The 21,034-nt window shown below is 45.3% G+C and overlaps 1 protein-coding gene across 3 annotated transcripts in view; it reads right to left on the bottom strand.

Annotated features, from left to right (window-relative positions):
• LOC119430955 (SCY1-like protein 2) overlaps nt 1-21,034 on the bottom strand; it is a 433,350-nt gene that overhangs the window by 345,221 nt on the left and 67,095 nt on the right. For all 3 annotated transcript variants that reach the window (XM_049657735.1, XM_049657737.1, XM_049657738.1), the window contains exon 2: nt 1,466-1,525. The gene's annotated coding sequence lies outside the window, so the exon portion shown is untranslated. The remainder of the gene's footprint in view (nt 1-1,465; nt 1,526-21,034) is intronic.

The following is a 21,034-nucleotide window of genomic DNA, read 5'->3' as shown; positions in this document are numbered from 1 at the left end:
CGCCGCGCCTCGACAGAAATGATCACTGCGCTTCACTGGCACTCCGCAGCCATTCTGGAAAAGCGTAGCGCCTCCTTCTGTCTAGGTCAAGCACAGTGCTCAATTCAAGTGAAGTGCAGCAACAGCTTTGAGTCGAGGTTCGCTTGAGAACACGGGGGTTAATCTTGCTCCAGATCACGCCGCTGTATCATCGAGGCCACACAGACAGACCAAAGTGGGCTAAGGTGTAGCCAAAGAAATGCTCTCGCATCTAAAATTCTCCAGATTGCCACCGCAGGCGATTTGTCAAAGTAAGCCAAGTTTGCACTCGTTTGTAGGACGCTGCGCTATTCACTGCGTTCTTTTCTTGTCTAGTTGAAGACTCGATTGTTGTGCGCGGCTGTTTCTCGGCTGCGCCTCGCAGTCTAGCGCAGGTGTGACGGTGAGACGCAGTGGCTGCGCGTGAATTTCGTCGCAAAACATGTTTTGCATTTACACTACCTGTGCCGATTTCATGATGGGGGTGCTCTTCCGCTTGCGGGAACGTGGGTTCACGGACTCGTCCGAGGCCCACCCAAGAACACCACCAAGACCGGGAGAAAATGCAATCACTGTTGTTGTTATTGCCTTATGACCATAACCACCTGCCTCACTTTATTTCATCAATTAGGAAGATCTCCACCGAATTTATAAGGGTGTATAAAATGAAAACGGTACACCCGTTGTTGTGGACATCGAATTGTATAACATCTTGTATCTTGTACGAAGTTGAGTAGCGCTATGAAGAAATGTTGATAGTATCATTTTTGTTTTTGTTTCAGTCGTGCGACCATGAGATGTTGTGTTCGCCGGTAAGGCTCATACCCCCATTTTCTGAGCACTGTTCCGTTTTTACTTGATCCACCTAATATTTCTCCTGCAGTTTTAATAAACTCATACCCATTATTTCTTAAATCGATTCATGGTCTAAAGCAATGATTTGAAGCATTGACAGTGGCAGAGAGACTGGAGCCATATGAGCTTATCAGCAATTGTCACATGAGATAAATGGAGAAAAAAACTTAACGCTCTCTGAATAGTCGACTCTGGCTGCTGGATTGGGTTACTACACAAAGTGTAATATAGGATGAGGAATTGTAACAGATGATTACGGATTGCCAAAAGTATGTAAACACGGTTTGTTCAGGTGACCGAAACAAACAACAGGTGCAAAAAGAAGCATTTAAAATGACTATATATCCTCTACGTGGTGCCTGTCTCATAAAAGTGGTTTCTATCCATAATTTCCACAACGCAAAGTATTCGGCGAGAAACAGAGTATAGCTGTGAAGTAGCGCTGACGTCATGAATCTGCCACTGTCACAGTTCCTATAGCTTCCCTAGCAACTATTAGAACAATAGTTGCTAGAGAACAACTATTAATTTACTGCTTTCATTTGCTCTATTTTTCCCCTCACATATACGAATTTGATTCAAACTAACTCACCACTATATGATCACCGCTGTTGAACGACTTGGGCACTGCAACGTCTGTTCTGCGCCCTTTCTGCGAGAGAGAGAGAGAAAGAAAAAAAAAAACATCAGTTGAACTGGGTTTGTGCAAAGGCAAGCAGAGCAACGTCACGCAAACCCAATGGCGACAACGTGCTAGTTCACAATGGTGAGGCGAAAAACAAAGTGTGATCTTGGGAGCAGCAGTAGCAACTGTAGCCGCACTGTCAACAACAAAATTCGACGACTGCCAAAAACGGGTCACAAAAAAACTATGCGGTTAATTAATTGGAAAGGCTCCCTGTCGTCTGTAGAACGATAGCCCACGGCTTCTGCTTCTATTCTTTCTTTCTTTTCCACCACAATCAAACCACCAGCAGAAGCTGATTGCTGGCAAACAAATTAAGTACTCGAAAGGAAGAAAACATATTGAACAGCAACGACAAGCAGTTACATTATCAACGGATACAGCTCTCCACTGACTTTCAAACGTTCATTCAATGATCAAAACCAATAAGAACAGGATAGAAAAAAGTAGTTTCGCTAATTGGCAAAGCAGCTGGCATAATTTCAAGTGGAACGGCTGCAAGTAATTTATACTTCAATGCCGCAGCACTCGCTCGAGAGTTCGTTCGGGAGCGAGAAAATTTGCCACACTCACTGCATTAGGCTGATGGGTTCGATTATACAAGTGCAACAAGAGTAAAAAGCGATAAAGTGTTGGAGAACAACAGCAGGAAAAAGAGAGAAAGAATGAAAAAATGCGCGCTTGTAAATGACACGAAAGTGCTACCTTCTGCTTAGCGATGCCTCTCAGTCTTGACTATTAATTTCAGGTGACGGGTGCATTACTAGTTAATGCTGGTTTAAGCATGCTACATACGTTATAGAAAGAAATGAAGTAAACAGAGACGAAGATGCTGAATAGTCACCTGCGCTGCGCTCAGTGTCTCCGGTTACTCTGTTTTCTAACAAGAAAGTAAACAAACCCTAATTACGCGTTAGACTATTCCTAATTAGAAACCCAATCTTCGGACCGAGAACCGGCTTTACATGGTTCAGATTGCCGGGGGATGCGTTAAGGCCGGACAGCCTACTCTGTTTACTAGTACTGGAACTTATAGAGCGAAAGAAAAAAAGTAAGTCAGGAAGTTGTAATGGTACCCTCGACCGTTCGTTACGGTGAGTCACGTCCTCCTATAAATGCAAAACCTCCAATTTTCTTGGTTGCAGGTTAGGTTTGAAAGAGATGGTAACCGCCGCTTCGACCCACCTGCCTAGTTCTGGGGAAAGCGTGCAGGCTGGTCCACGTCGGCTTTAATTAGCTGGCTAGTTTTCGTTTACCACCAATAAGTTATCTCGTCGTCTACGAAAACAGTAACGAAGTGTCGTACTTTACAATGCGACGAAGCCTCATTAGCTGTAATTACATAATACAGTGTGAACGACATTGGCAAGCGGAGAATCTCTGCGCTAACATTTGGTGTAAAGTACGTCGCGATGTGTAGGAGGGGGACCTGGTGTGTGTGTGTGTGTAAAAACTTTTTATTTACAAAAGTCCTGAGGCTCGACTATTTCAAGTCGAGGCGGGCCGCTCCCACGATGGCACCGTTAGGCCCAGCCCTTCAGCGACATCGTGGGCCCTCTGGACAGCTCGTAGCTGATCTTGCGAGTAGATTTTTTTTCCCATTACTTCATGTCGTACACGTCCCCTTCATGCCTCCATGCCTTAATGTCACCAAAACGCGCAACAATCACTTCACAATGCAAAAATCATCATCATCATCAACATCAGCCTATATTTATGTCCACTGCACGACGAAGACCTCTCCCTGTGATCTCTAATCACCCCTGTATTGCGCTGGCTGATTTTAATTTGCGCCTGCAAATTTCCTTAATTCATCACCCCACCTAGTTTTCTGCCGTCCTCGACTGCGCTTCCCTTCTCTTGGTATCCAAAAATGCTGTTTACCAAATCAGTTCTGCGGAAACCCGCATGGACCAGGAACACTGCCCGGGAAAGGAGTTAGTCCTGGTTTCGACACCCGGAGCAGGGCAAGTCTCTCTCTCTCTCCCCCCCCCCGCCCTTTTTTTTTTTTTTTCTTGCAGCGAAGCAGTATATGGCTAGGTTCTAGCGGACTGCATCCCCGGACAAATCGATGCATAGAACAACAATTTTTGAGGGCCAAAACTCGCGTCTCGTTGACTTGGCGCATACCGAAATTGTCATGGAAGGGTACGAATGTATGAATAACATCACTGATAGGTCATGACAAAAATAACATCACATGCTCGTCAGTTACGTCACGATTAACGATAATTAAATCACATATGGCGCACATCCGCATTGGATATGCGTGTATGAGCCAGGGACAAGAAAGAACGAAAGTAAGTAATAAGAAAGAAAGAAAGAACGAAAGAAAGGAAGAAAGAAGTCACGTGTGGCTCATACCGAGGCCGCACATTTCCGCATCGCTGCTGGTTTACCATCTGTACGGGGTGCATGGGCGGTGAATTTTTCTTAAACTGCAAAGGTTTCTCAGCGAGAAACCGGTATGTTTCCGTCGTAGCTCTTTGTTATCTCTTTTGTTATTTTTTATTTCTTTTTTTTTTCTATTTCAACAATAAGGTAAAGCTTTTCTACTCGTGGGAGCTAATTTAGGGCTATCTCATTCCGATGTTTGTGTTTTGCCTTCACATCACTACGTTATTGGCTTGAGGTAAGACTTTTTTGATTTTTCGTTGGTTTGTTTTGATGTTCCTCTATGGAATTATGAAATCCAAATTATATGAAAACCAGCATTAAGAAGATGCAATAGTGGAAAACCCTCGTGAATATAAACTTCGTCCACGTAAGTATAGGTGCATCTTTATTACAGTACGACATCCGTCTCGCTTACATAGTCCCAGACCGAAAGAAGCACGGTAACGCGGTGCAAATTGTCACAAGAAATGTGCCTCAGCCGAAGCCATATTGCCTTTTACTGTATATTGTGCTGGGTCCTGTAAGGTTGCGTCTGGTTACGTCGCCTAAGAAAAACGTACTGCGTTGAACTAGGTTGCGTCGCGTGGGCTTGTATACAGCGCTGGCCATCACACTTCCCCGTCTCCAGGCCGTTTGCGCGAACCGCCCCTTTAAGCATGAAAAATTCAGCTTGCTCCCAAGTTTGGCGTCATCGTCAGCAGGAAGAAGGTAACGTCAGATGGCGCCGCGACGGCGCGCTTCGCCTCACCCGCTGGCTCAGTCTTACGCTGCACAACGAGGCTCTCCCTCTAAATGTGCCTGTCTGTCGCTGCTTATCACTTATTCACGTCACAGTGGTCACTTTAGTTGATTAAGAGCGCGGCTAGCCACCTCCAGGGAGCCAGACAGGAAACGGCCAACAACCAGCTGCTTTTATGAACAACAAACATCCCGATCGAAGCGGTCTCTGGCTACGTCTGATGTGCTTAAACCGGGAACCAACTCTTTGTGACCGCTGCCACCACTTCTTTTATAATTTCCGTTCCTTTTTTTTATAGTGAAGGCGGCTGAGTTGGTAATTCAGGCCACGATAAGAGGTTACGGAAACCGGGCCGCTATGCCATGCTACAGATGCCTAATAGGACCGGTGTGTCAGCGCGATTGAAGCTCGAGGATATTCGCGAACGGTCTGTACGCTGGGACGTTCCCATTTTACGCGACATTTAGCGTCATTAAAGCCATAAATTCCTAGCCTACCTTTGACATGCGTCCCGCGAATTCTTTTTATACGGAATCTTTACGAGAAAGAATAGGTGTATGAATGAAAAAAGAAGAAAGGAAAGTTTGATGAAGGAGCGGGGAATGAAGGAAACAAAGAAGAAAAGAAGCAAGACGCTGTAGCATCTGTAGGCATGGATGAACGAAAAAAAAAAAACAAAGAACGGAAGATAAAATGAATGAAGGAATGAAAGACAAAAGGAGGCAAAGAATGAAGAAAGGATAGCAGGAAAGGACGAAGGAAATAAGGAAAAATGAAAAGAAGCAATGAATGTAGAAAGGAAAGAAAGAAGCCAACAAAGAATGAAAAAGAAAAAAAAAAGTTGAAACCAAGGATGGACGGAAAGGATGAATGAAGGAATCAAAGAAAAAAAAAACGAAAGTTACAGGTAAGGAAACGAAGGAACGAAGGGACGAACAAACGAACGTCTTGAGCTATTAATATTTGTCTCACGAGTTCTGGCCATAGAGGCCTCAGTGGAGGGACTACCGACGAGGATTAACAAAGCTTAGCCAAATTACGCGGAAATCCTATTTGCGCGTAGTTCCATCATTAAACCCCAGCTGAACACCTCCTTCTATCCCGCCGAGAGATCCATGCCTTAAGTCCCGCAGCTCCTAACTAATCTGTTCTGGAACCAGTGGCTCGCATCAACATCAGAATCATCAAACAGCCCCGGGGCAACTGTTTCTTCATCGGATCCGTGCAGCACGGCACCATCGAAGGCAGCAGTTACAGGAGCACTGACACGGCCTTCTAATAAAACGTCGCAGTTTCGCCCGAATAGCGAAGCATCGATTGCGATAGCAAATTAGTAGAGAGCTGTACGAAGCAAGGATAGTAGTTTAACGGACCGTATAATGTTGTAAACATTCGCTTACTAACAAAATAGACAAGCACGGTGTCACACGCGCACAGGTAAGCATGAACACATCTCGCTCGATGACCGCGAGGAAGCTCTCTGTGAAAACGCCGGGGTGAAAGCGCGCCAGCAGCAGCGGTCAAATTGACCTTCGCGCTGTCTCCCGTCCCGCTCTAATGCGAACGTCGAAAGCAAAGCGCATACGAAGCTACCGGCACTCGGCGCATGCACTTCGCCCACATCGCAGATCGCTTTCAAGATACGGCGGCCGTGCTGCCGCGCTGTGAGCAGCAGCCGACGGAGCATAATGCACCCCCCCCCCTCCCTCCCTCAAACGAAATGAAACACAAGAAAGAGAATTTTAAATTATCGTCTGCCTCACCCAACCAAGATGTAACACCCACACTAATGATCATTCCTATGATGAGGGATGTGAAAAGGTACCAAGGAAAATGCAAACAAGACCAATGAATTAAAGGTACCTGCGTACAAAAAGCACCGAAGAAATTTGTTTCGTTAGGCATAGTGAATTTTTATAGCCCCTAGTGGTCACTCGAGGAAATTCAATGCAACATGGCTCATCTTACTAATGCCTGATCACTTTTCTGTTGTATGTGTGTGTGTATGTGCGATTGAGTGATGGCACTGTTTCTGTTTGCTTTATTGCGCGTAAATGCTAATCAGGACTCCCATTTAACATTTTCGTCAGTCACCAGTTACGCTGTCTACAGCCTAAACGACGGTCAAAACGTCAACCCAACGGGCAGCCTTTTACTCAGCGCTCACTAATGCTTACACGAAGCCACATCTAAAGCCGAAAGAGGACCGCTATTTCCAAACTCACAATCTTCTTCCCTAACGAACTGGTTGGGCGAGATACGCACTCTTCACACTTCCGATATACTAACGTGGAGATTACGAAAAGAACATCATATTATTGCAGGGAAGCAGGAAGCGGGAGATGGCTTAAAACAGTAGCTGGAAAATCTCTCGACTGAAAACAAGAACATTGAACGTAAACCTGCGAAAGCAACCAGAAAGGCACGTGCCGTCTCCCGGATGAACAGAACAAAGTATAATGGGGAGCGATGCATGGAGTGTTTTGTGCCTTCGATCCATTAGTAAGCGCGGACTTTATACAAAACCGGAAAGCGCTCCTGCATATTGAACAACAGCATAAAACACGGCTCCAGACTCGCTAAAGAGCAAAGTGTTTCGGGGAAAATGGAGGGCTCGTTCGCGCTGCGGCAAGACAATAATCTATCGACGTGACGTGCGCCAAGATTCAAAGGAATGAAAGAAAAAGAAAGAGAGACAGAATTGAAACTCGAAGGTTGATGCGTACGTGCGGTTGCAGTCCCCCCCCCCCCCCCCCCCCTTCTTTTTTTTTTTGTCATTCAGGTCGGTGAGTAATAAAGCAGATCGCAGATTCTGCATGGCACGCGTCACCTCGCACTTTGATGTAATGTCCTTGTAAAAGAGAGAGAAAGAAAATATAAAGCGGGCGGGGCAGGGGGAGGGACAAGCCTTTACGTAGTTCAGAAGACTCAAGGCCAAAGGAGTGGAAGGCGCTGGAAGATTAACGCATATTCGGAGGAACAAGCGCGCTCTGACAATAAGGAAACCAGAGAAGAATGGGAAAGAGAGAGGGCTTCAGTACTCGAGAGTGCCAGCCTCGAAGCGAGAACCCGGCGCAATATGAAGGCGAGGCGAGAGAGAATATTTATGAACCGCAGAGCGACGACGCTGGCGCCGAGACAAGAGGTGGCACGAAGAAAGAAACGAAACAGAGGAAGTGCATGACGGAGAATACGGTGGCATAGGGGGGAGGGGGGGTTGGTGGCACTGCATATTCATGGGGCAGACAACACGGTACGATGGTTGTCACGCCATCCTTCCACCTCGCTACACTGTCCATCCTCCCCCTCCAACTCTGAATCTCGCCAGTCGCGTACCGAGTTTCCTCTGCGACAACGTCGTCGCGTACTTAACGCGCACGTGTTCTTTACAAGCACCCGCATCTTTGATGTACCGTTACCTCGCTCGGTTGGTTCGTGGTGATATTTTTTTTTCTCATGTTTTCGTCGCTCCTTTACTTATTTACTTGTTTACTAACTATCTGCGATGGCCTAGCGTTCATGTCTATATCGCTGGGCATGTGTGGGGGCACTTAATGTCTTTGCCTTGGCCCCCACGGAATGGTAATTGGTCGGCAGTGTCGTGGACGGATGGACAGACACAGACAGACAAAGTCATAAACATCCATTTCGCTATCTTACAATGAGACAGTAGTGTTCTGTAGTACGGAAGTATTGCTGGACGCCTCAAGGCAATAGGTCGCTGGACTTACAAAATTGCGTTTGGAAGGGCGATAGAGAAAATTATTTCGGTAGGAAACGAAAGGGGATGTTCTGGCTACGTGTACTAGGAAGGAGCGTGGGCTATTGTAATAGACACAATAAGGACGCATCAATGCGAGATGAAACTCTCACGCCAAACTTGCTTCGCCGAATGATCTACGAAGTTGAACGCGCTCATAACTAAACGTTTCAGGTTAGTTTAGAGGAAGCGAAAGGTCATTTGCATAGTTACTGGCCATCAAGGATAGCGAGAGCGCATTCATCACCATAATTCGCGCTGAAGCGGAGGCTATGAGTACCGTCATGTTATACAACGCTATTTCTTAGCTTACGTAAACATCGCGTTGGTTAAACTCGCCAAATAACGTACGTTAACATAGCATACGTAGCCCACAGAAAACAAATAACCTACAGAGCATGCGCAGTGACGACAACGCTATTTCTCACGTGTTGCCTTTACGTTCGGTTGCAAACGCTATTCTGAAGCACTCTAATGGCGTTTGCATTTCCAAATGTCGAAGAAACATCCGGCGAGTTACGTCAGGACGAAGCAGGTCGCAAGCACATGGCTCCATTCAGTGCCAGGTGCTGAATCAGCAGCAGTGCTTTCAGTGCGCTGTCTACACTTAATATGTTGCGCAGCCGGCCAAAAATAGAACGTGATCGCTTCACCGGGCGATGAATCACAGAATGCACTTCACTTAAGCGAGAACGCTACGAGATAAAAGATAGTGACCATGGCGGAAGAAACGCAAAAAGCGTAACCAGAGGACATTGAAATTGGCTAGGTTGTACAATCAAGGACGAGCCCGTACAATAAGTCACGTGTACATTGGGCAGGGGAAGCACATTGTAATGCTTACCGGAAGACTTTAACTCTGCACTTGCAATGTGCAAGTGGTGTGGGGGCAACGCATCAGGTCACTTGCATTATCACTGCTGTGTGTTTTGGTACACGAACTCGGATAACGTTTTAACGGGTAACATTGTTTTGTTTTGCTCGTTAAAGCTGCGGTCTTTTGTGAAAGGAGAAGTAAGATGTTTTGACCGCGGTTCTGCTTACTGTAAAAACGTGCGGATTCTCCAGAGAATTAACTGCTGAAGATGGCGCATCGTGGTCGTTACGTCTCATTTCTCTCCTCTAATGCTGGCGCTAAATTGTTATCCAAACAATTTCAAAGTTTTCATTGAGCTTCATATATACCATATATATTAGCGTGACGGTGCAGACACAATTCGCACAGTTGAATGAATTTATCACGTAGCGCAGATTACCTTATTCGACATGACCTTTTTTTTTTTTTTTTTTTTCCCGTGCTTCGTTGAGCTTCCACCCACATAGAGAGTATAAAAAGAGAAAAGTTGGCGAAAGTTAACACCCACATGCACACACGTGCGCCCATTAACGTGACAAAACCATACTATATATATATATATATATATGACTACGACCAAGGCCGGTCCCGCGGCCGAAACGTCAGTAAAGTCCCGGTATTTTTCCTACGTGTTTCTATTCTTTGAACTATTTCTGTGCCGGATCCTCTGATTCTATGCTTCACTATATATATATATACATATACTTTGCCACCCACCACCTCCGTGAAATGAAAATGGGCAGAAAGTTAGGCTTAGTTTTGCGAGTACTTTTTTTTCCATCAGGCTAATCGCTTTTCTTATCTTACTGTCATTAGGCAGTGCGTAGGAAGTTTCACCCATTCTCCCTTTTAGAGGAGGCCAAATTATCCACATGTATACAGCGAGGACCTCGACTTTAGTAGCATTGACACCATGCGGAAGCGTAACATGGTTTATTTTGAGACAGTTGCTCGTTCATCAGTTCCCATGATAGCTGAGCTTGCCCGCGGTTTGAAGGATGTTCCACTTCCACCGCTATGGCTGTCAGTGGCGCTGGCTAACAGTCCCAGCGCTGTAGACCTAGTAAATATACGCGAATACACTAGAAAGTGGACGGGAGGATGGCGATGCACTCTTAGAAAAAAAAAGTTAGTAAAACGGTAGTACCAGGTGTAGTCGCTAAATATACCACCCATTACTACCATTTTACTAGCCGTTTACTTCGTCCGATGATTCAGACTTTAAGGGCTGCAATTACTAACCAGTCAGTAGGTTTGGCAGACCAGTTAGTAAGAGGCAGGCGCGTAGCCAGGGGGGGGGGGGGGGGGGCTGATGGGGCTTCAGCCCCCCCCCCCCCCCCCCCCCCCGAAATTTTGTCGTGCTGTCATGAACCGCCGACCAAAACAACCACCGGCGCCGGGAATCATTGTGGATTTTGTCTACAATGTGTTTTTGACACTCGAAAAGACATTTCGGCGCGAAAATTGCGACCTCGGGCTGGATTTCGTGGAAACGCCCATGCACCTGGAGTCACATAACGTAAGGAGCCCCAGCCGAGCACAAATTTTCAAGGGATTTTCGATAGCGGCGGGCGCGTCGCGGCATCTCGCAGCGGCACCGGAATCTACGGAGCGCAAAGTTCTCATACACTTTTGACGCGTAAAGTGCACTGACTCGAACGCGCCTGTCCAAGCCGTTACAGAAATGGAAGCACGCGCTCGCAATCTTCCACACACACGAAAATATTAAATATCACCGTGACTGTCGGCTGGCATCTGATAATTTTCTCCAAACATTTTCAGCAAGCGCGCCCAATGTGATCGATAAGCTGGACCAGGGCAGGCAAAGTAAAATAAGAGAAAACAGAAGAAACTCAACGGCCTATTTAATTTGAGACAGTTATTCTTTGCGGGCGGCAAGGTCTTGCTCTCCGTGGCGATAAGGACACTGGTCCTATGGATTTAAGCAAAGCCCCCGCTGAAAATACAGGTATTTCCAGAGCGCTTCTTCGCATGCGAGCTGATTGTTGAGATACACATCTGAAGAACCATTTGGAAAGTTGCCCCAGTAATGCCTCGTATTTAAACGAGACGTACAAAACCAAATTATAGAAATTTGTGGTGAAATTATCAAACAAAGCCTAGATGCAAAAGTGAACGCTGCAGGCTGCTTCTCCGTACTTGCTTACGAAACGACGGATATTGCTGGAATCGAACAGCTTACTGTTTGTGCAAGGTACGTAAACAAGGATGTCAACGATATCGAAGGAAGGAAGGAAGGAAGGAAGGAAGGAAGGAAGGAAGGAAGGAAGGAAGGAAGGAAGGAAGGAAGGAAGGAAGGAAATAAGAGGTGAAAAGCAGAGAGGTTAACCTAGGTTAAGTGTCCGATTGGCTACTGTGCACAGGGGGATGGGGTAAGCGCAGAAAAGATTAGAAAACAAAAGAAGATTAAAAAAACTAAAAGAAACGTATCAGTCCGCACATTCTATAGTTTTTCACTAAGTCATGTTTCTTTTAAAAAGCGTAATAGCGTTTTTAAAGCAGTTCGTTCCGACGTCGGCTGGGACCAGGGACCAAGAATTGTGGCTTCCGTAAGAGGACGGCTGTCTACCTTGTCGAGCGTGGTGCTGAAGAAACGATACCGAAGTGTTTTTAGGTTTTAGCACAGCAATAGATGCCCTCTCTCATGGAGACTGCAGGTTATATGTATATGTGTACAAACTAGAGCACTGCACGGGCTCGGGCTCGGGCTTACCCGAAAGCCCGGGCCCGGCCCGGCCCGTGGGCCGGGCCGAGCCGGGTAGAGCAGTTTTTTCTCGGGCCGGGCTCGGGCACGGCGTGTGCTTTTTGACCCGGGCCCGGGCCGGGCTCGGGCTTTCTGGTGGTCTGCATGTAACGTGCAGCGAGTTATTCTCGGGCGTTTCAACTCTGAAAAACATGTATTTTTCGGTCTCGGGCCGGGCCTCGGGCCTAAGGTAAAGGGGTGGCGGGCCGGGCCGGGCGGGTAACGTAGATTATTTCCGGGCCCGGGCCGGGCCCGGGTCTCGCCATAAAAGTTTTGTTCGGGTTCGGGCGGGCAGCCCAAGGTAAAAACGGGCCCGGGCCGGGTCCGGGCTGAAAAAATCGGCCCGTGCAGTGCTCTAGTACAAACTGCTGCATATTCTAGTCGCCCTTCCAGTGCCACTGCAGCGCAGAGATATTTTTCAAACATGAGATTACTAAAAAAACCACTTGCGCTTTACAATGAGGAACGCATGGTTATGCTGGCGCTTCTATACGCCCACTGAGACGTCGCCATAAACGTGTCCGAAGTTACTGAACGCTTCGCTAAACCTCCCCGCCGAGTGAAGTTTATCGTTTAGATAGCGAAGCAGCAAAAATCAATGCCTGTAAAAATATCTGTTCCTTCACGTTCCTATATAAGCTCGTAATTATGAAAACGTATGACTGTTCATTAGCTTTTAAAACCACAGAAATTTTCACCGTTTATTGTAACAGTTAGCATGATGATAAAAAGTATCCTGGGAATACAAAAATTACGGGGACATCAATAACCAATTTTGACAAACCTTGCTCATTGAAATCCCGGCACACGCGGCGTTTCCCAAAAATGCACTCGTATGTTAGGTATATCAACTTGCCGCATCATCTGTGGCTTTCGTTTGTCCTTTTCTTTCCTTTTTAGCTACATGTAGTTACTTCTTTTTTTAAACGAAGCAATAGCCTTCTTTGACTTTGGGTGCAGAATAATTGTTGCCGTTGTGCAGGCAGTTAAAATACGCATTTTCGTATAGATTTCTGCATTCTTTTTCTATTATTCTAGCCACATGGTGCTGTCGCGATCGCAGCATGGCCCAAATGCATATCACAACTTCTGAGATCATAGTTTTCTTCTTGTCTGGATCGTCTGTCTGTATACTCGTATGCGTGAAGTGTACTATCTGTGACGGCGCAACATGTTTATTTGTCTTGTTTGACGCATTATATACAATGACGTTTCCTTAGATACGTAGATTTATTGCAGACTTATACGTATATTTAAATATCTTGTTGCGAGGTTTTGTGTATACAAGCAGTGAACTTGGTTTCACGCGACATTTTCTTGCCATTTGTATATATTGCATTTGTATATTCCCTTCTATCTTCACATTTTTAATGTATATTTTGCGGAACTTCTGCTTTTTATATGTACTCGTTGTTGCAACTATAATTTCGGTACAATTACAATATACGACCGGTAACATCTGCTCCTGCGCAATCCATTGCAACGAAGGACAGCGTCATTCAGGTTTTTCCCTGGCCGTTGCATATGTACAAAAATGCAAACAAGGTTGTTAAATGACAAAGATTCATCAAAATATTTGTCAACTTGTTCATTTTATGGCCTTTACGTTTTTCATACCAGCTGCATGCACTGCTTTGCTGGTTTCGAACTGATATAGTTCTAAAGTTCGCGTGATATTTTCTTTACTTATTAGATAGACCAAAAAACAAAAAAAAAACGTGGAAGCATTGATATCACCTATTACTGCCACAATTTTTGGGACATACGAAGCTATTCTTTTATGAAACAAACACATAATTTACTTGCCTTGACTGTGCGTAGCGTTAAATAATTCGTTTTCAGCACCTAATATACAATGGCATTGGCAATGGCAATGCAGTTATTATTCATGTATTTGATGCCTCGACAACGTTTATAAGGAGGCGGCCGCGTTGCAACTTGAGCCCCCCCCCCCCCCCCCCCCCCGAAAAAAATTTCTGGCTACGCCACTGGTAAGAGGTTATAAACCACCGTCACCTGTGGTTTATTATGTTGTGTAGCGGTGGTCTTAATGTGATGTTTGAGTAAACTACAGTTTCTATCATTATGTTTTATTAATAGTTATGTGCTGCGTTGTGTCGCACATAAGTGCAATTTGTACGTTATACAAATATAGGTTCATGACTTTGTTTATTAATCCAAATACATAAGTGCTCACCGGAACAACCTGTGCGCCTAATGGTTATGACAATACATGCTCGTAAGACAGTTCTTATGCAATTATATTGTAAGGCGTGTTCTATTTTGGCGTACGCTTTAGGAGATGCAAACTGATGTTCCTGTTTATGTGCCATTATTTTATTGTTTTATTATCAGTAAACTGCCTGGCAATGCGGTCCTTTCTTTCTTTTCTTTTGTTTTACACATGTATTTAAAGTGCACTTTTTTGAACACAGACGACATGATTGTTTGTTCACAATTGAAGCGCCGCTTGTAAAGAAAGAAGGCTCCACTAACTTAATTGAGTAGCAAATGCCACCATGCGCGCTCCGTCACTAACGGTGTATTGAAAACTGACTACTTGTGTTAGTCGTTTGCACCACCTCATTTTGGGTAGCAATGTAACCACCAGCGCCGTTACTAACTGCCCTTACTAGAATCTTAGTTAACTTTGTGATAAGTAGTTACTAGCTTTTGGTATAGTAACCAACGCGACCTTTTTTCTAAGAGGTCTAATGTGGAATGCGTTGGTTCGACTTCAACCGGTGGCCAGCTGATTTCGTCCGCATTCATTTCTCTTTTCCTAATTATTTCTGCGATTCAAGTAAACATCACCTGAATTGTATCTGTGCTTTCTCTAGCTTCAGTGTCTGGTTGCTTGTATGGTTGTAACTAGCACAAAACTTACCCTGATTCTTCGCGCCTAATGAAAACTGATGATACTTTAGCTAGTTGCATTGTCCAAGAAAGGCGCCAAAGATCCCACCAACGAACGTAGCAGGAGATAATTGAAATTTAGACACGCTTTCAAGAAACTAGATAGTCCAACACGCCCCCCCCCCCCCCCCCCACCCCAACTTCCTGCAGCAGTTCCTAGAAAGAGACTGCAGTCTTCGAAAGCGGGGGAGGAAGAACAAAAAGCAAGCTTTGATGAGCACGCTTCGCGCAAGCAACAGTAACTGAGGAATAGAAAGCAAATCAATGGTTTCTATTTGGTTCGTTGTCGCGAAGTTCGGTCTAACAAAGCATGTTTCCACCGGCTATTCTTTTCTCTTCTGGTGCCAAGCTTGACCTCAAAAATTCGTAAAGAAATTGGCCGTTAAGTGGCTCTATATTTATCCACACGCGTGCAGGCAGAAATAGATTATGCAAATTTCAAACGGAGACATAGAACTTCTTTTTTGAGCTACACAAAGGCCGCATATTTTCTATAACGAATCTCCCCTAGTTATCAGCAACATTTCCTCTAGTGCGAGAGCTTTCGAGCTTCCTAACGAAATTGGTTCCGTGTTTGCCAAACAGGAAAGAATTGAAGTGAATTCCTATACATTTAGGCCTAGCACTAACAGGAAGTAAGGTCTGTCCAGCGCCGGATTAGGGGAATAACAGTGTTCGATTCTTCTGTTCACGGAGCCGAAGCTAAAGCCAGCTTAAGCAACTGGGACACACGTGCAGCGGTAACTACAATGCTGATTCCGGTTCAGAGAAAGAAAATAGACCCTGTTATTAAGAAGGCGACTGCGCTCTCACTCGGCTAAAGCTTTAAGCGTTCTGAACGTCACAGATTGCGTCAACTGTTCAGCTGTTCGGGTCAGGGTGCATGGCGTCGTGTCTTTCGCAATGAAAGGTGATGTACTGTGAGTTATGCGTGTGCTCCTGCATTTCATGAGCACGTAAGCACCCCTCTTGCAGTTGGCAGAAATTAGGTTGTCTTGGGAGTTCTGCGCATGTAAGTAACGGTATATTGTCTACGGGATGGCAATATACATATACTTTTTTTTTTTTGGAAAAGAAGACATCGGCAAATCGCGTGCACCTCCTTTAGTGTTTGGGCTTTCATTAGCTGACACCGACTATAACCACTCAAAACAATGCAAGGTTCCAGCAGAACAGTGCGCCATAATTTTTCCCACAGGTACTAGAAAAAAAAAACTGAAAAAACAAATGCAGTTGAAATTCGAACGTGCTTACTAACCTATACGAACACTGGCATTCCGATTCTAAGCCGGAAGGCCAGCGCGGATAAAAAAAAAAGGCAAGGCTCTGAGAAGCCAATCTGGCGACTATTTCTGGACAAGGGAAACATTGGAGGCCAACTACGCGAAAGGGCATCGCAAACTACGACGAAATAAAAAAACAGAACAAACAAAGAACCCGAAACTTACGGTGGAATAACGATTGTCCCGCACAAGAAAGAGACGCGGTAGTTATTAAGCAGTCGCATACGAAGGGTCCCAAAGGTCGGATTTACCAGCCTGTAAGCACAAGAGATATATCAAGGAGCGAGGGATTGCCAACTCTTAACCGAACAAGTAGAATTGACTGAACAGGCGCAAGCGACAGCGCCGCACAGGGAAATTGAAGAAAAAAAAAAGACAACCAATGGAATATCCAGACAAAACGAACGCAATGGCGCGCCAGGGATATCGCACGGGGATGGTGCTTTTCTTCTTTACGAGCGTGGCAGTAAAAAACGGATCTCAGCGTGGCAGGTCGGGATTTTCGATGGCTCCTTGCAGTCTCTGGACGTAGCGGAGTCGCGGCCGATGCGAAAAGTCGTTTCAGGGACGCGCTTATCTCCTCCGCCTTGTTCTATTTTTCTCTTCTCTTCCTCTTGCTTCCGAAGCTTTGCTTCTCAATAAATCCGTACAGCTTTGTAGAAGCTGCAGCCGGCATCGTTTTCTCAGAAAAGCAGGAGCACACCATAAGCAGAGATGCACTGTATTCCTGCGCGGCACCCTAATGACTGTCGGATAAGTCGTCTGCTGCCGAGAAAAGGAAGCAGACGACAAAGACGACGCTGCAAAGACCAACTCGCGACTTAGGGGGTGCGTTGTCAAGAATTGGAAAACGAAGAACATCAAAAAATCCTACTTGCCTAGGCTGCGTTGCCGCTTACACGTAGATCGTCTCGTGACGTCAGAGCGCTTTGTCAAGTTTGCAGAACCTGGGGTCCGAATTCGCATACTTGTTCTTATTGAAGTGCTCTTTGCCATTGGCCGGTGACCTCCGCTAATAATGTGCACGCCATCAGGATTTGCTATTACTTACTCTGATGAACTAATTTACCGTACAGCAGATAAATGTACTTGTCTGGTTGACAGCTTCGCTAATCTTCAATCGAACCACTACTAGCACCACCACGAATCTCATTATGCTGATGTGAATGACGTAATTTTGTAAACTATGCCAAGAAGCAACTATCGATCTACGAGCAGAAAAAATAGCCGAATTATTGGCTCCCGTTTTAGCTATTTGGCCTTTTATCTAATACACGAAAGTGTAGCGTTGCTAAAATGTTTGAAATAAACCGGGGTGTTCTCAAGATTGTAGCTCCAGCCGAAAGAAAATATAATGATACGTGACCCTCATCACAACACGGCCGAATGTGCTGTATAAACATTTTATTTGAACAGGTTATGAAGCGTGTGTACACGTTTATCTATTCACGGTATATAGAGACTATAGAGATGCAGTTATGGTAGAATTAATCTTTCTGTAGGATACGGACAAATGACCCTTGAGCCTACTCAGACCAAGGCCTGTCGCAGGCTTGGAAAACAGACGTCTCGTTGTAGTAACAATATTTTCGTATCAGTACGGACATGTGTTAGAAAAGCTATGGTGCAGTAACGCGCGTTCGTCGACGTTATCGTTTTCCTAATTATGTGCTCGACAATCTTACCGTTCCGCACTTGAGTGCACGGCAATATTTCTGCGTGGGAACACTCCTGTTTTAGTGACCCAACTATATTTATACACATTCCTGTGTACCACATATATAAAATAGAGTAGCCGGAATCATACCGCATCTGAGCTGCCAAGGGCCGTATTCGCAAAAACCTCTTACGCTACAATTGTTTCGTAAGAGAAAATGATAGCCAATCCTGCTGAAAACGTAGATAAGGTGCTAGAAAAAATGACGAAGCCTGAAAAAAATAAATAAATGCAATAAAGTACATTATTCTTGCACAGTAGGTCAAGCATGACAATGTATTGTTCGCCTGAGCTTACTGGTTGAACATAGTAAGAAATGGTCCAGCAGAAAGAACTGACATGGCCAGAAGGCACCATGGATCAATGTTTTAGAAAACAGAAAGACAAGCTAACGCGTGAAATTTTAGAAGTTATGACCATTGACGGGAGAGGGAAATCGTGCATCAATGCATAATCAATACTACTGGCAAAAAAAAGAAAAAGAAAAGAAAAAGGCTACCTGCTGGAAACCGGTATATCAGAATAGCGAGAGAGAAAGATGCTTTAATGATATGCTGATTATATAAGAAACTGATTATCGGCACGACAGAGAAAACAAAAGGCGCTGCTTTAGTTGTCTTGTTCTATGAAAAGTGTCAAACGAGTATTAAACGTTCAGTTGCTACTCCAGTGGCGTTTCGTCTTCCCTTGTGCCCCGGTCAGTGATCTTAGCCGGAAATATTTCTTGCTAACCTAAGCATGCTTCCCTTCGGCATTTCACCTCTGAATTATTGCCTAATGAATTCATGCAAATGACATACATAACTAAGGCAACTTCCATGAAGTCTGACCGGGCTGAGAAGTCCACAGACTGCCAGAACATTAGTATAAATTTATTTTATAGTGCACACCAGGATTTCCAGCGTTCGCAAAAGACTCCAGCAAAACCATCCGCAGCTTTCGACGTTCCCCCTTTAAGTTGCGGTTCAGTGTCCGCGCGGAAGTTACATACGTAAATAAGGTAACTTCTACAGAAAGCTTGCGGGGTTGGATAGCAGTCCACGAAAAGTCTACATACAGCCAAAAATGTTATTTCAAGGCACTTTTACAAGACACAACAGAACTGCCAGCCTTCACAGCGCTGAACGGTATTAACGACACACAATACAGTCTCCTGCCTCGTGTTTTCGTTTCCCGAAGAGACATCCCCAAGAGCAGCATTCCAAAGCAAGGCCCCTTTGCTTCTTGTTTTGCGGCCCGGTGCTTGAGCGCCCCGACTAGGCAAAGCCTGATTCAGCCTTCTTCGGACTGAGCATCCTCTTGTTCCGTTTGTTCCAGGCGGCGCGCTACAGTTGTTTCGCTGACGCCCTCAGCTTCGGTCTTCAGAGACGGCAAACGCAGTTACGGCTGGTTAGGCACGCGCCGAATGCGCGTCGGTAAGTCGCAAGAGGCACGAAGCTCCTTTCCCAAAGGATCGGGAAAAGGCGAAGTGCTTTCCGATTGTGACAGCGGTACAGTTTTTACGGCTGCTGTATACATCCGACGAACTTGTCTGGTCCTTGCACATGTCTGCCACTTACTGCTTGGAGCTTTCCTGCTATCTTGCTGGAGGTCGTCTGCGTAAACACTGGGCGGCCGCCTTTGGGACGTCCAGAGCTCCGGGGAATAATGCAGTAGATTCAGCTGTTTGGTCCCAGCAAAACACGTGCATGTATCCGTCTGTTCATTCGTGTGCGCGTGTGCGCGTGTGCGCGTGTGTACGTGTGCGTGTGTGTGACGTACTGAGGTGTACCTCGGAGAAATGCCAATTGCGGCCATCACGCAAACAAGTTCGATGAATACTTTCTGTCGTCCAAAAAGGCGTGTACAGCTTGGTGGTGCAACATATAAAGCGTGTCAGACCTCTGTCAACCAAACACCGTAAGTGATAATTGTATCTTGCAGCGCGTTTTTAAACATTATTTTTTTTTTATTGAGCAGCCTGGCTAACGTTAGCTGGGACCCGGTAGAAAGTGCAACTAACGCTTTTATGTATGGGTGTCATACGCTTCACGAAGGCCATCGCCAACCATACATTCGGGACTAGGCCCACCGGGGAAGTGGGAAGGTGAAGAGAATGGACGACTGGCTGAATCACGCGAGGTGCTTGTATGTGCGCATGCATGTCAACTACTTGCTGCTGCCCTTCGTCACCCGCTACTAACTCTACCAGAATCATGAAGGCCACAAATATAGTTCTGTAGACTATCGATTTATGCTTGCAACAATTCGCGTGACAATGGCTTTGCTTATGATTTTAAGCTTTAATTAACATTTTTTGCTACATAGTGGACATGAACATCTGCTACATAACGCGGATGCATATGGGCTGCTCCTTTTGCTTATATTCCTGGCTTATGCCATTTACGCTTACTTTTATTTTTTTGTGCACTTCCCATGTTTATGTGTTTGGGGTATGTGTGCGCTTGTTATATGCGGGAAAGTGTAGCAGCAGTTTCTTAACTGTGGCCTTCCGATAGCCGGCGGTAATGCAGCCTAACTTCACGTTTATCAGTGCTAATTAAACGACAACGTACCACAGAAAACATTTCAGGTAAATAAGGTACTGAAGTGAATTATGGTACCCAAGAAACACGAATGGCGCGTCCCATTAAGAACAGAAACTTAACTCCGCACATGAAGCAAGCAAACAGATTACACTCTAATTATACCACACAAGAAAACTTACGCAAGTTGTTCTGGCGAATTATGGGACAACGAATACACAAAGCCCGTAAGCACAGGATCTTCATGCAGTCACATAGGTCGCGTGAAATGTGGCATAAAAATTCGAATTCTTCTTTCTGTTCATTAAATTCTTGTCGAAGCAGATGCAATGTTAAAGCTCGCCGCATTTCTTGGATGGCGTTTACGACACTTCTTTGTCTCGTAAAGTTGTGTGAACTGGTAATATACAAATGCATTGATCGAAGTACGGAGCAGCTATTTGTCGAACAAATGCCCCCTTTCGCAGATATTTTTGACATACAAAAATGCAAATAGTTGCGGGTACGTACCCCTTCGAG

The sequence above is a fragment of the Dermacentor silvarum genome, chromosome 10 (genome assembly GCF_013339745.2).
Source record: "Dermacentor silvarum isolate Dsil-2018 chromosome 10, BIME_Dsil_1.4, whole genome shotgun sequence".
Classification (NCBI taxonomy): Eukaryota; Metazoa; Arthropoda; class Arachnida; order Ixodida; family Ixodidae; genus Dermacentor; species Dermacentor silvarum.
The sequence above is the reverse complement of the archived record's forward strand: the minus strand, read 5'-3'. Positions and strand labels throughout refer to the sequence as shown.